This window comes from Apium graveolens, chromosome 1, assembly GCF_009905375.1.
Source record: "Apium graveolens cultivar Ventura chromosome 1, ASM990537v1, whole genome shotgun sequence".
In the NCBI taxonomy this organism is placed as follows: domain Eukaryota; kingdom Viridiplantae; phylum Streptophyta; class Magnoliopsida; order Apiales; family Apiaceae; genus Apium; species Apium graveolens.
Window position 1 is genome coordinate 200132166 of NC_133647.1, and position 12129 is coordinate 200144294.

General features: G+C 35.1%; 1 long non-coding RNA gene across 1 annotated transcript; it reads left to right on the plus strand.

Moving 5' to 3' along the window:
* Window positions 1-7091: 7091 nt before the first annotated feature.
* On the plus strand, window positions 7092-8114 carry LOC141724213 (uncharacterized). The gene is made up of 2 exons (XR_012576552.1): window positions 7092-7336; window positions 7442-8114. It is a non-coding gene; the product is annotated as an uncharacterized LOC141724213 (long non-coding RNA).
* Window positions 8115-12129: the final 4015 nt, after the last annotated feature.

Here is a 12129-nt window from a genome sequence, read left to right on the forward strand (position 1 = left end):
AATGACTTGATCCCATTCAGAGTTTTAACACTCTTGCTTTTCTGGCAGTGTCAGTACCTTCTAGGTTTACAGGGGATAGACTCAGATACTATAGTATCATCTATGTAGCAAAGGTACTACCAACTCATCCTTACAGCTTGTTATTACCCATTGAATACACTTCGAGGGATCTCCTCTCATGTGTATTGGGTTCCCACTGTTGATGAATTATGATGGGTTGACAGTCCCATCCCCAACCTTGACTTAAGGACCACTGCAGGTTCCAGTCCTTTAGTAAGATGATCAGCTATATTATTCTGAGTTCCTATGAACTCTATAGCTATGATCCTATCAGTCACTAAACCCCTTACTGCTAATCTATAGATATTCTGGGTTCCCACTGTTGCTTTTTACTGCTAATCTTGTCGATAGTTGTTCGACTATCACAGTGAATAGCAATAGCAGGAAGCGGTCTGCTTACTACAGGTATTGCAGACATAAGTCCGTGTAACCATTCAGCCTCCGTCCCTGTAGCGTCAAGTGCACACAACTCAGCCTCAAAAGTAGACCGAGTAACAATAGTCTGTCTGCTTGACTTCCAGGATATTGCTCCACCAGCCAAGGTGAACACGTATCCAGTCATTCCATTGGAACCAGACTTCTTAGCTATCCAACTTGCATCACTGTACCCTTCAAGCACACCAGGAAATCTCCTGTAGTGTAAACTAAGGTACATTGTGCCTTTTAGATATCTAAGTACTCTATCAAGAGCATCCCAATGAGTTCTGTTTGGACAGCTTGTATATCTAGCCAATTTAGACACAGAATATGAAATATCTGGTCTAGTACAGTTAGCAAGATACTGCAAGCTCCCAATAATATGAGAATACCTTAACTGAGACACAGGCACTCCTGAAGTATTCTTGACAAGGGCAACTTTCGAATCATAAGGTGTACTAGCGATTCTACGCTGTGAATAACCATATTTCTCAAGTATAGATTTCTCTATATAATGAGATTGAGTCAAGGTTATTCCTTCAGTGGACTGAATCAGTTTGATTCCAAGAATCACACTTGCCTCACCCATATCCTTCATTTCAAAATGCCTTTTCAAGAATTCTTTAGTCTCGTTAATAATCTCAATATTGGTTCCAAACAGTAAAATGTCATCCACATATAGGCACAAAATAACACACTCATTACCTTTAACTTTAGTGTAGACACACTTATCACTTTCATTAATCTTATAACTGAAAGGCAATATAGTTTCATCAAACTTTTTATGCCAATCTCTGGGAGATTGTTTCAAGCCATAGATGGACTTGATCAACTTACATACTTTCCTTTCATTGCCTGATGCAACAAATCCATCAGGTTGATCCATATAAATCTCTTCTTCAAGTTCACCATAAAGAAAAGCCGTCTTTACATCCATCTGATGGATGATAAGACCATGGACTGAAGCCAATGCTATAAGCATTCGGATTGTTACCATTCTTGCAACCGGAGAGTATGTATCAAAATAATCAATTCCTTCCTTTTGCTTAAAACCCTTAGCTACCAATCTAGCTTTGTACTTATCTATTGAGCCGTCAGGGTTCAACTTTCTTTTAAAGACCCATTTGCACCCAATAGTAGAACACCCAGGAGGGAGATCAACCAACTCCCATGTTCCATTAGAAACAATAGAGTCAATTTCACTCTTGACAGCGCCCTTCCAGTGCCTTGACTCAGAAGAATTCATAGCTTGCCGGAAAGTTAAAGGTTCGTCCTCGATATTGTAAGTGATGAAATCACCTCCAAAATCCTTGACTACCTTTGCACGCTTACTTCTCCTTGGTTCCTCTAGTTCCTTAGGACTAGAGCTACTACTAGGTTCCGCCCCCACATTTGTCATCTTTTCCACATGACCAGGAATAGAACTTGATGTGTGAGTAGGATCTTCCTCAGAAGTCGTTTCAGGTATTCCAGTCTTCATAGGGTAGACATCCTCAAAGAATGTCGCATCTCGAAATTCAACTATCGTGTTTGCCACTATACCATCTATGTCAGATTTTAACACTAAAAATCTCATAGCTGTAGTGGTTTCAAGATAGCCCAGAAAGATACAGTCAACAGTCTTTGGACCTAGTTTCTTTCTCTTGTGTTCAGGAACAAGCACCTTAGCAAGGCACCCGACACATGAAGATACTTAAGACTAGTCATCCTGCCTTTCCATAACTCCAAGGGTGTTTTATCCATGTGTTTCAGAGGGACTCTATTCAAAATATGGCAAGCCGTATTTAGAACCTCTCCCCACATGTATTTAGGCAACCCAGAGTTAATAAGCATACTATTAATCATATCTTTAAATGTTCTGTTCTTTCGCTCAGCAACCCCATTAGACTCTGGTGTGTATGGTGGAGTAACTTCATGAACTATACCATTGTTTGCACAAAATTCATTAAAAGCATTACTCGTATACTCACCACCTCTATCAAATCTCAATCTTTTAAGTAGCTTACTAGTTTGTTTTTCTACTTCAGTTTTATATATAATGAATTTACTAAGTGCTTCATCCTTATGTCTAAGTAAATAAACATAACAGTATCTACTACTATCATCTATAAAAGTAATGAAGTATCTAAACTGGTCCTTGGTCAACACACCACCAAATTCACAAATATCAGTGTGTACTAAATCTAACAAGTCTGAATCCCTAACAACGTTATGAAAAGGTTTCCTTATCTGTTTAGCAGACACACATACTTGACATTTAGAATTCTTTTCTATGGTATATTTTGGAATCAACTCTAAGTTCATCATGTTCTTAAGAACACCAAAGTTTAAATGACCTAGTCTAGCATGCCATATATTTGAGGATTCAATACAGTTAACAGTAGGAATAACATTATTATTCAAATTTCCCAAAACGGGATCCGCATTAATAACAAATAAACCATTTGACAAGTAACCCTTGCCAAAGAATGTACCAGTGTGAATAAGAACTACTTTATTACACTTGAACGAAATTTCAAAACCACTAGAAACTAAACAGCTTCCACTTATTATATTTCTACGCATGTTGGGAACATGATGCACTCTCGTCAGAGATAGAATACGTCCTGAAGGGAACTTCAGATCCACGTTTCCAACTCCATGTACTTGAGCAACACTAGCATTCCCCATCTTCACAGTCAGGCTATGACTCTGTTGATAAGATACAAATAAACTAATATCAGCACAAATATGTACATTAGCTCCAGTATCTATCAACCATTCATTTGACAGATAGGTAGAAAATATCACAGGGTTGTAGGATACATACCGGTCAACGTCGGTTTCAGAAGCCGTAGTCTCACCAACAACCATGTTCACTACAGGCCCACTTGCGGTTCCAAGCACAACATTTTCTTGCGCTACCTCGGGTTTCTTCGCTTTCTTCGTAGGGCAGTCCTTACTCCAGTGCCCAACCTGCCCACAAGACCAACATGGTTTGTTTGCCTTGGGTTTCTTGGCCTTGTCCTTGTCACTCTTAGGTTTATTACTATTAGCTTTCTTAGCAAAAACCTTCCTCTTTTGTCCTACAGTTGCTATGTTTACCTTCGAGGTACCGTGTTCAGTTGGCATCACATGTCCCTGTTTGGACTTGTGTTGTTCTTGCACCGAGATGTCCAGCATAAGGTTGGTCCAGGTGATCTCTCCTTTCTGTCTTTTCAGGGAGAGAGCGAACTCTTCCCAAGACTTCGGGAGTTTTTCAATCACACTCATCACCTTGAACTTCTCCGGGAGATTCATTCCAGACTCCTTCAAAGCATGCACTATCATCTCGAACTCATGCACCTGCTCAGTCATGGACTTATTGTCCACCAGCTTGAACTCGAGGAACCTTGCCACATAATACTTTTCTAGACCTTGTGAGTCAGTATTATGTGTCTGGTCCAGCTTCTCCCATAAGAGTTTTGCAGAGTAGGCATCAGAAGAATAGACATCAAACAAAGTGTTTGTTAGTGCCGCCAGAATTGCTGCCCTAGCCACTCCATCCTTCTCAGCCCACTTCGCAAAAGCCTTAACTGTGTCAGCCTTCTCTTGATCCACTACTGGTTTCTCATATTCCACAACCGGCCACAGACCCTTTATAGTCAGCCACAACTTTATCCTTTTTTGCCAGCGAGAAAAGCCAATGCCACCGTTGAATTTCTCCGGTAAACCGGTTAGTTCAACAGCTTGTGGGAAACTATAGGTGGTCCAATCAATGACCCCAGCAGTTGCACCCGAACTGCTACCACCACCAACGATAACCTCACTTTCGTTAACCATTATGCTAAATTCTATATAACTAATATTCTCTTCAAGAATGTTGTAAATCTCACTAACAAATATAGCAACATAGAAGCAAGTGTATAAAGAATTTAGCAAGTTTAGGCCAAGACCACAGTTAACAAAACAAAACATGCAGGTAAACAAAATCAGTAACTGAAATAACGAAGAGAGAAAGAAAGATGTACCCGAAACCATAGCTTTTAACAGTGACTGAAATAAAGGTTCACAGATACAAAATGCCAAGAAAAATGATCACAACTGAGTCACCGGGCCTTGCTCGAAGTCCTGGCTGCTCTTGAAGAGAATATTGCCCCTACCTGCTGCATTTGGGATGCGCACAATATCTCCACCAGGATAAAACAGCTCGGAGTTTATGTTAACAGCAGCAACAAAAGCTCCACTTCGACCAGCACCTCAGTCGCCGGAAAATATCAGCACTTCAGGACTTTTGGGAGAGAAATGCAGAGAGGTTGAAGAGAAGAGAATGTAGTGTGTATAATACATTCACTTTAACCTCTATTTATAGGAGAGGAGAAAATGAAACTGTCCACACACTTATGTCTGAATTAAACTGCTTCATTAATAAAAAATCAAAACTGATCAGATTTTGAATTTAAATTACTTGTAACAGCTTTTCACATTAACACCCATTAAAACCAACATTATTATCAGAACTTAAGTTAAGTTCTGAGATATCATATCAGAACTTAAGTTCTGATTTTATTCATCAGTTACAGATCAGATTATATTATTTGTCCAGGTTCAAGGTATTTAGACTAAGCCCAACAATTTATAATAATCCAATCACTGATAAATAAATTCGAATTAAAATTAATTCTCAAATAAATAAAATCCTCGCCCAGGTCGCCTCGCGTACGCGAGACGCCGAGACATTCGCCCAAATCGCCCTTCGACCCGACCCGACCCGGTCCGTGGCGTGGCGGGGCGCGTGTGTGTGCGTGAAGCACACAACAACACAATGGACCATCACACACCTTAGTAGTTGTATACTACTCATTGGGTAATACCATATAAAGCACACAACCCCCTTTATTTATTTCAATGTGGGACAAACATTCTCAAATTTTTTTCAAGCTTTTCCAAGCTACTTTCAACTCTCATTTCTTATGGATTTCATTAAGAAAATTCTTAAAACCATACATGAAAATTTAAGTTCAAATATCATTGAAAAATTTCCAATCATTAAATTTTAGGATTAACATCAAGAACATAATTAAATTAAGCTCTAAAATCCTAATTTTCTAACAATACTAATTTATATAAATGCCAAGATAATAAGTACAAGATAATGTTGGGTGCACCGAAGAGTTAAAACTACAAACATTGGTGACCTAGACCCAGATCGGCTACAAGGTATGCCAAGTTAATATTATTGTTTCGTTGTTTACTAATCTTTTGACCTATCCTCATTTTATTTAAATAAACATGTTTTATTAAGTAATCAGTGGAGACAACATGACATAACCTTCATCATCAACTATTGTAATTACTTGTAATTAACATTTTCACATCGATAAATATGTTATATGGAGAAACGAGCGGTAGAATAACCGGAACTAAAAAAAATATTGTCAATATTATGTTGTTAGTCGTGGTTCAATAATAAATATTTTGCTTTTTAAATAAAATTTGAGATCTGAAAAGATGAAACTACCTTACATTGTCATTCTTTCTTTGCTGTTATTATATATGCAGGGGGAATATTTATTTATTTTTTCAAATTTATTTTCTTTGGAAAGAAAAAATTGGCCAAGGAAATAGCATTTCCCAAACAAAATCCTTTATTTTTTTTTGAAATTTCTCAATAGCCTATTAATGTGTCGAAGAGTGGATCACCGACGCTCATTTTTGGAGCATTAATTTGCCATTCGTGACATGATAAATTGTGAAAATATTGGAGTGGCAGAGATCGAATGAGAGTGATAGAGATCGAATCTTAATAAGCTATGTTAAACAAATAATTACTCTAAAAACTCAATATGTCAGAGAATGTACCTTTCTAGCGTAACAGAAGTAAGCATGGATGCATTTTTTTCACCAGACAATAGAACTCGTACCTTGAAATGATATTTTACAGACATTGACATTGCCACTGGTACCTTGAAATGATATATAGACAGTACTCACATTATTTCACTCACAAACATGCAGAAGGATCTAAATCCAGCTATGTAAACAGCATCAATCCATCAGACCGGACCTTATTTTTACTGTTCATACAGTAGTCGTACAAGTATATCGATGCGGTATATGTATACACGTGTGCCTTTTTTACCTGCCTATTAATAATTTTCAAATTAATATATATATTTATCATATTAAATAATTGATGGTTATTTAAATTAAATTAAAATTCTATTTTATTTCAAATACTCTCTCCGTCCCAAAAAACGTCTCCTGTTTTGACTTTTTACGTTATTCATGGTAAACGACTGACTACTAATTTACGTCTAATCTATAAGATCAAATATAGTCATGTGGTATTGTTGGATTCGTATTTATGAGTGTTTTAATATAATAAATTTTTTATATCTTTGACTAATGCGAAATTAAAGATATTAACAATTAAAAGTGTGTATTGACAAACGTGTATAACATAAGGAGAAAAAATATTTAGGGACTTAGGGAGTAATTTATTTTCAATATATGAATCGTAAATAATACTTAAAATTTAATCGAATTTTGAAAATCGAATTGGTCAAATACGTGCATACCACTGCTACGAAGTATTAAAAGTCTCGAAAGCTCTCTAAATTCGAAAATTTCAACTTCGTATATTTCCAATTTAATGGTCTTTTATCGTTTTTTTCACATTGGAATGAAGGCTAGGCGCACAGTCGCCCTCCTTATAATAAACCTACCCATCTCCAACTTTTTTCTATTCACTGGTAGTACAACTTCATAATCTCTCTCTCTCTCTCTCTCTCTCTCCCTCTCTCTCAACTCTAAACACTCGAGGCAGCAGAGTTTACAACTTTTATGGGGGAGTGTGATAAGAATTCACAGCAGAAAGCAAGGCATAAAATTTTGCAAGGTGAGGAAAACTTAGCCGCCCTGCTATGCTCAACTAATAACTCTAGTATCCTTTTATGCACACACACAAAACTTCACTACTAATGCTTCACTCCCTTTTTTTCAGGCCGATTTCGAGCTAAAAATGTCAAAGTCTCTACTACAAACGAGACCTTTAGTAGTGAAGATTATTATGAAATCAACAGAAGTGGTGTCGAATGTGACTCCGTGAATACAATGGTGGCTTGTTCATCATCTTAGAATAAATTAGGCGCTATCCTACCTGAGCTTTTCTTCTATACCTACCTCTCACCTGCCTCATATTTTCATTTTTTGACTTGTTGCCTTTTCAATGGGCTTATCGGTCATTTTTCTTGACCTTGTAAGACCTTTTCTTGACCTTGTAAGACCCTGCTTCTCGTCTTTTGCTCTTTCTTCTCATCGTGTTTCACAACATATATCGCGATTTTAAAATATATGTTTGTTCTTTGTGCTTCTTCGTTTCTACTCTACTCTTATTCTCCTTCCTTGTCTATCCCTCCTGAGCTTAGTTAGCTAAATACCTTTTTAATTTAAGCCCCTCTAGAACTTCATCCAAATTTACGACCAGGTTTTAACCGACCATTCTTATTAGTCGATTTATGGTCTGACATTATTTCTGACCAAAAGCTCATTTCTGATCAAATTTGATGGTCGGAAATATGTAATTTTTGTAGTGAAAGCATTTGATGTATATCAAAAATTCAAGGGCTTAGTGATGTAACTAATTAACAATATTAATGCAGTATTATTCAATTTCACTTGTTTGTTAGATGTAGTATTCAAATTATATGGTTGAGCAGATTTCTATAATGAGTAGTGAAGATATGAATGATTCAAGTATAGATATTGACTTGGTGAAAAATTACTTTAAGTGTAACAGTAATAAATTACATGACACAGGTGGGGGAAGGTAGGTGCATGTACAGTTTCTACAGTAGTGTATATATTCCTTTATCTGTTAAAGTCCATCCATCAAAATGAATATTGGGGCAGTATGGTAGGGCAGGATGATCATTATGAGTTTCAGTAGTTTGGTTGTTTTATATGTTGTTGCTCATGTTGGCTGAGCAACAAGTAAGAGGATAAATATTCTTACAGGACTACCAGTAAAGGCCTTTCCCTTCAGTCCACTCGTGACTGCACCAGTACAAATAATACATATGTATGTGTATGTTTGTGCATGTTGTGCATGTGGAACTGTGGAGGTAAAGTTCGAATCCATATTAAACGTATGTTGTAGCATAACATATCTTGCTTGTGAATCGTGGTACGGTATACCTATAATTTGAACTATATGGATGAAATGATTAGGCTCCATTTATCATCAAAATTCTAAATATCGCGATATGATATGCTGCAATAATTATTTGGTCTTCGAGACCAGACTCCCATGAACTAATGTAAGTAAACTATCAAAAAAAGAAAACAAATGTAAGTATGATATACTGCAATTTGTTTGCTATGGACCTGACTAATGTGAATGTATACATGCAGTATGCACACAAACACATGCCACCAACATCTGGGTGTTTGTTTAAATTTATGTGCACTACTGTATTATTGAACCTATTACCTCCTTGCTCTTTTCTGTAAAAGATAGTAGCTGGAAAGACTTTCATATGTATATTATTTTGTTTTCTTCTATATTTATATTCTAATGTACTACAAAAGTCGCTGTCCAAATGAAAAGCTAATTGTCCATCTGAGTGAAATTCTTGTTCTCCATACGAGTTTATCTGTTCCACATTGTATATGCATGTATGCAACATGGAATTTCACATTTTCACCGTTTTTTTATATTTGTATATCGCAATCAATGTTGTAAAGTTTGGAAATCGTAATTACTCGGTTAATCTCTGAAACCTGAGCAATCGACTGATTTTTCGAGTTCTCGTTTCAGCATTCGAGTACTTGGTTAAATTTGAATCGTTTCACCTCCGATTTTCAGAGTAACTCGGATATTTGCTCGAGTTGAATATATTTTTAGAACAGTGATTACGATGAATAAATGTAATGAGAGTTAAAAGATTTTTCTTCTTTATTTTTCAAACTTAACTATGAGAAATACCCCTAAAAGAAAAGTGGGAGCATAATGGGGGCATATTTCATCGTTTAGGTAAACATGTAACATGGCTCTCTGTCAATGCCCCCTCTTTACTTTTACTCGTATTGTTCTCTCTTATTTGTTTCAAAGATATTCAAACAGTTGGAGGCATGTGAATTGATCATTTGTGCTATCTCAATAATTGCTCATTTGTCAATTGAATATCTTCTCAATTAGTCAGTCACTACTCACTAGTCACAAACGGGAGTTACTACCTCTGTCCCATTAAATTCTATACATTACACGCTTTTCAATACTTCTTTAAAACATAATTTCTTAATATTTTTAATTTTTTTTTTCTAAATAAAAATTTTATGTTTAAATTTTTATCAAAAAAAGAAAATTTTAAAAAAAACATTATGAAATTATATTTTATAGAAGTCTCGAAATACGTACATACAGTACACGTGTACAACCGAGTGGGACGGAGGTAGTAGGTTGTATGAGTCCATAAATGGAGGTTTGGTTGTTCAGATCGGCCTAATGGATAAGTCAGTAGAAACAAGGCCTGAAACAGAACCTACTAAAGTTGTTATTCTCAGAGAGGTTTATAAGCCTGGTCTGGGCCAGCCAAGTTACAAGTTCTAACTCAGATGTTCAGATCTCAGAGAACTCAGCAAAGCCCACATTCTTGTAAATGTAGAATTAGATATTCAGTTAATTTTACTGATCCTCGAAAATTGAACGGAGAGTCCGGACTGTTAAATAACTAATCCGTCTAAAACCTTCCAATACTAATATCAACAAATAATATTTAAATTAAATAAATGGGATCTTGAGCTCGAGTCCGTCCCTAAACCGAGCTCTGATACCATGTTAAGGAAATAATTACTTTAAAATCTCAACTTATTCTATTATTTTAACACTACATCTCACTCGAAAGCTCATTTATGGGTCGAAGAGTGTATCACGGGAGCCCATCTTTGGGGCATAAATTTGTTTTTCGTATCCCTCATAAATTGTGAGAAATATTGGGGTGAAAGGTACCAGCCTGAGCTCTGATACAATGTCAAAGAATCAGTCCGTCTAAAATTTTAAGGTTGTTGAGTAAGATCCGAATAAGATCTTATACTATTTAACACGAACATTATAGATTTAACTCAATTTATCAAGTATACACATATTCAATGGTTCTTATTAACCAAAATTATCATCAGAATTTGTTTTTTTATATACTTGATGTTCCTTAAATACGTGTTTATGTATAGACATTTTTTCTCATATTCTTACATATAGAATCAGAAAATATTATAGCTTCTCCATAAAATGACGAAATGTTAACATAATTGGATCACGATCACACGTGACATCACAAGCCACTCACATGGCATGCCTTGTACTACATGATGAGAATATAATCATACTCTTTTATACTAATGGAAAATAATAAAAGAGAGAGCACCAATTATATGCAGCATTTCCATTCCTATTAGTGAATATTAGGCCACGTTTTCAAGTAAGTAATCAACTAATTACCAAGATACATATTCTTAATAACTTAATCTAGAAGCAAGATGAAAGTCTGCTGAGTGACTTATGTACCATATTTAATCTTATTAGAAAAGATAAAAAAAGAAAATTTAGTAACCTATATTCAACTGTACCGGATAAATACTGTATAGTATAGTGTCTAGGGATGGGAAGAGTAGACCGTACACGACCTTACCCTCATTCCAAAAAATGAAAAAGCAGATTTACTCAAAAAATCCCGTATACACAGATTTGTGTGTTCTAGGTATAAATTGATATATAATGATATATAAAAACATAAAAATAAACGGGATAATACCTTGTTCCATAATTTTTTTCACATGGGACTTACATATGTCGTAAGAACAATTTTCCTCCTTAATTCTTAATGTCTCCGGGCCAAAAACTCATACTTGTTACCATATCCAAGATTAAATCGCAATCTTTTCTCTTGATTACAATTAACACCGGACACATTAATTAAGGATTCGCTCAACCCTTTATACTATTTAAAATCGGCAACTGAACCGAGATATTGTTGAAAATATGATACTACATATAATTGTTAAAAAAGTTACCCCATATGTTTTTGATATATTAAATCCTAAAAAAGAAACCCATTAATTATACACCCATCATAATAATTGATTAATTAAATATAAAATCCGTAAAAACATAAAAACATCAATTATTCCATCAATACAATCATAATAAATTCAAAATTCTCGTGCATTGAACATGTCATCGGTCGGTAATAATCATTTTTAAGCTATGCAGGTTGATGATTTACCCTCATTGTTTTATGTAGTACGGGAACAAAATTTATGCATTTTTTATTATTTTTATTATTTAAGTTGAAATATTTTAAGTAAACTATTAAGTAAAATCTATACTTATCTATACTATATTATAATAACCGGAATAAAGATAATTTGGTTCAACGGTTTGGTTCAACGATAATTCCCTAATTTTGATTATTACAAAAATAGATAAATAGTGTTATATATCTAATAAACTACTAAATTATTAAACTACTATTAAATATAGTACACTTATCCTACTAAACTACGAATACAACTTATCATATTATTAAAAGATATAAATAATAGTGTTACATACCTGCTAAACTACTAGAAATAGTCTATTTATTCTACTAAATTACGACCACATGTTATTCTATTATTTTTATTATAAATTTA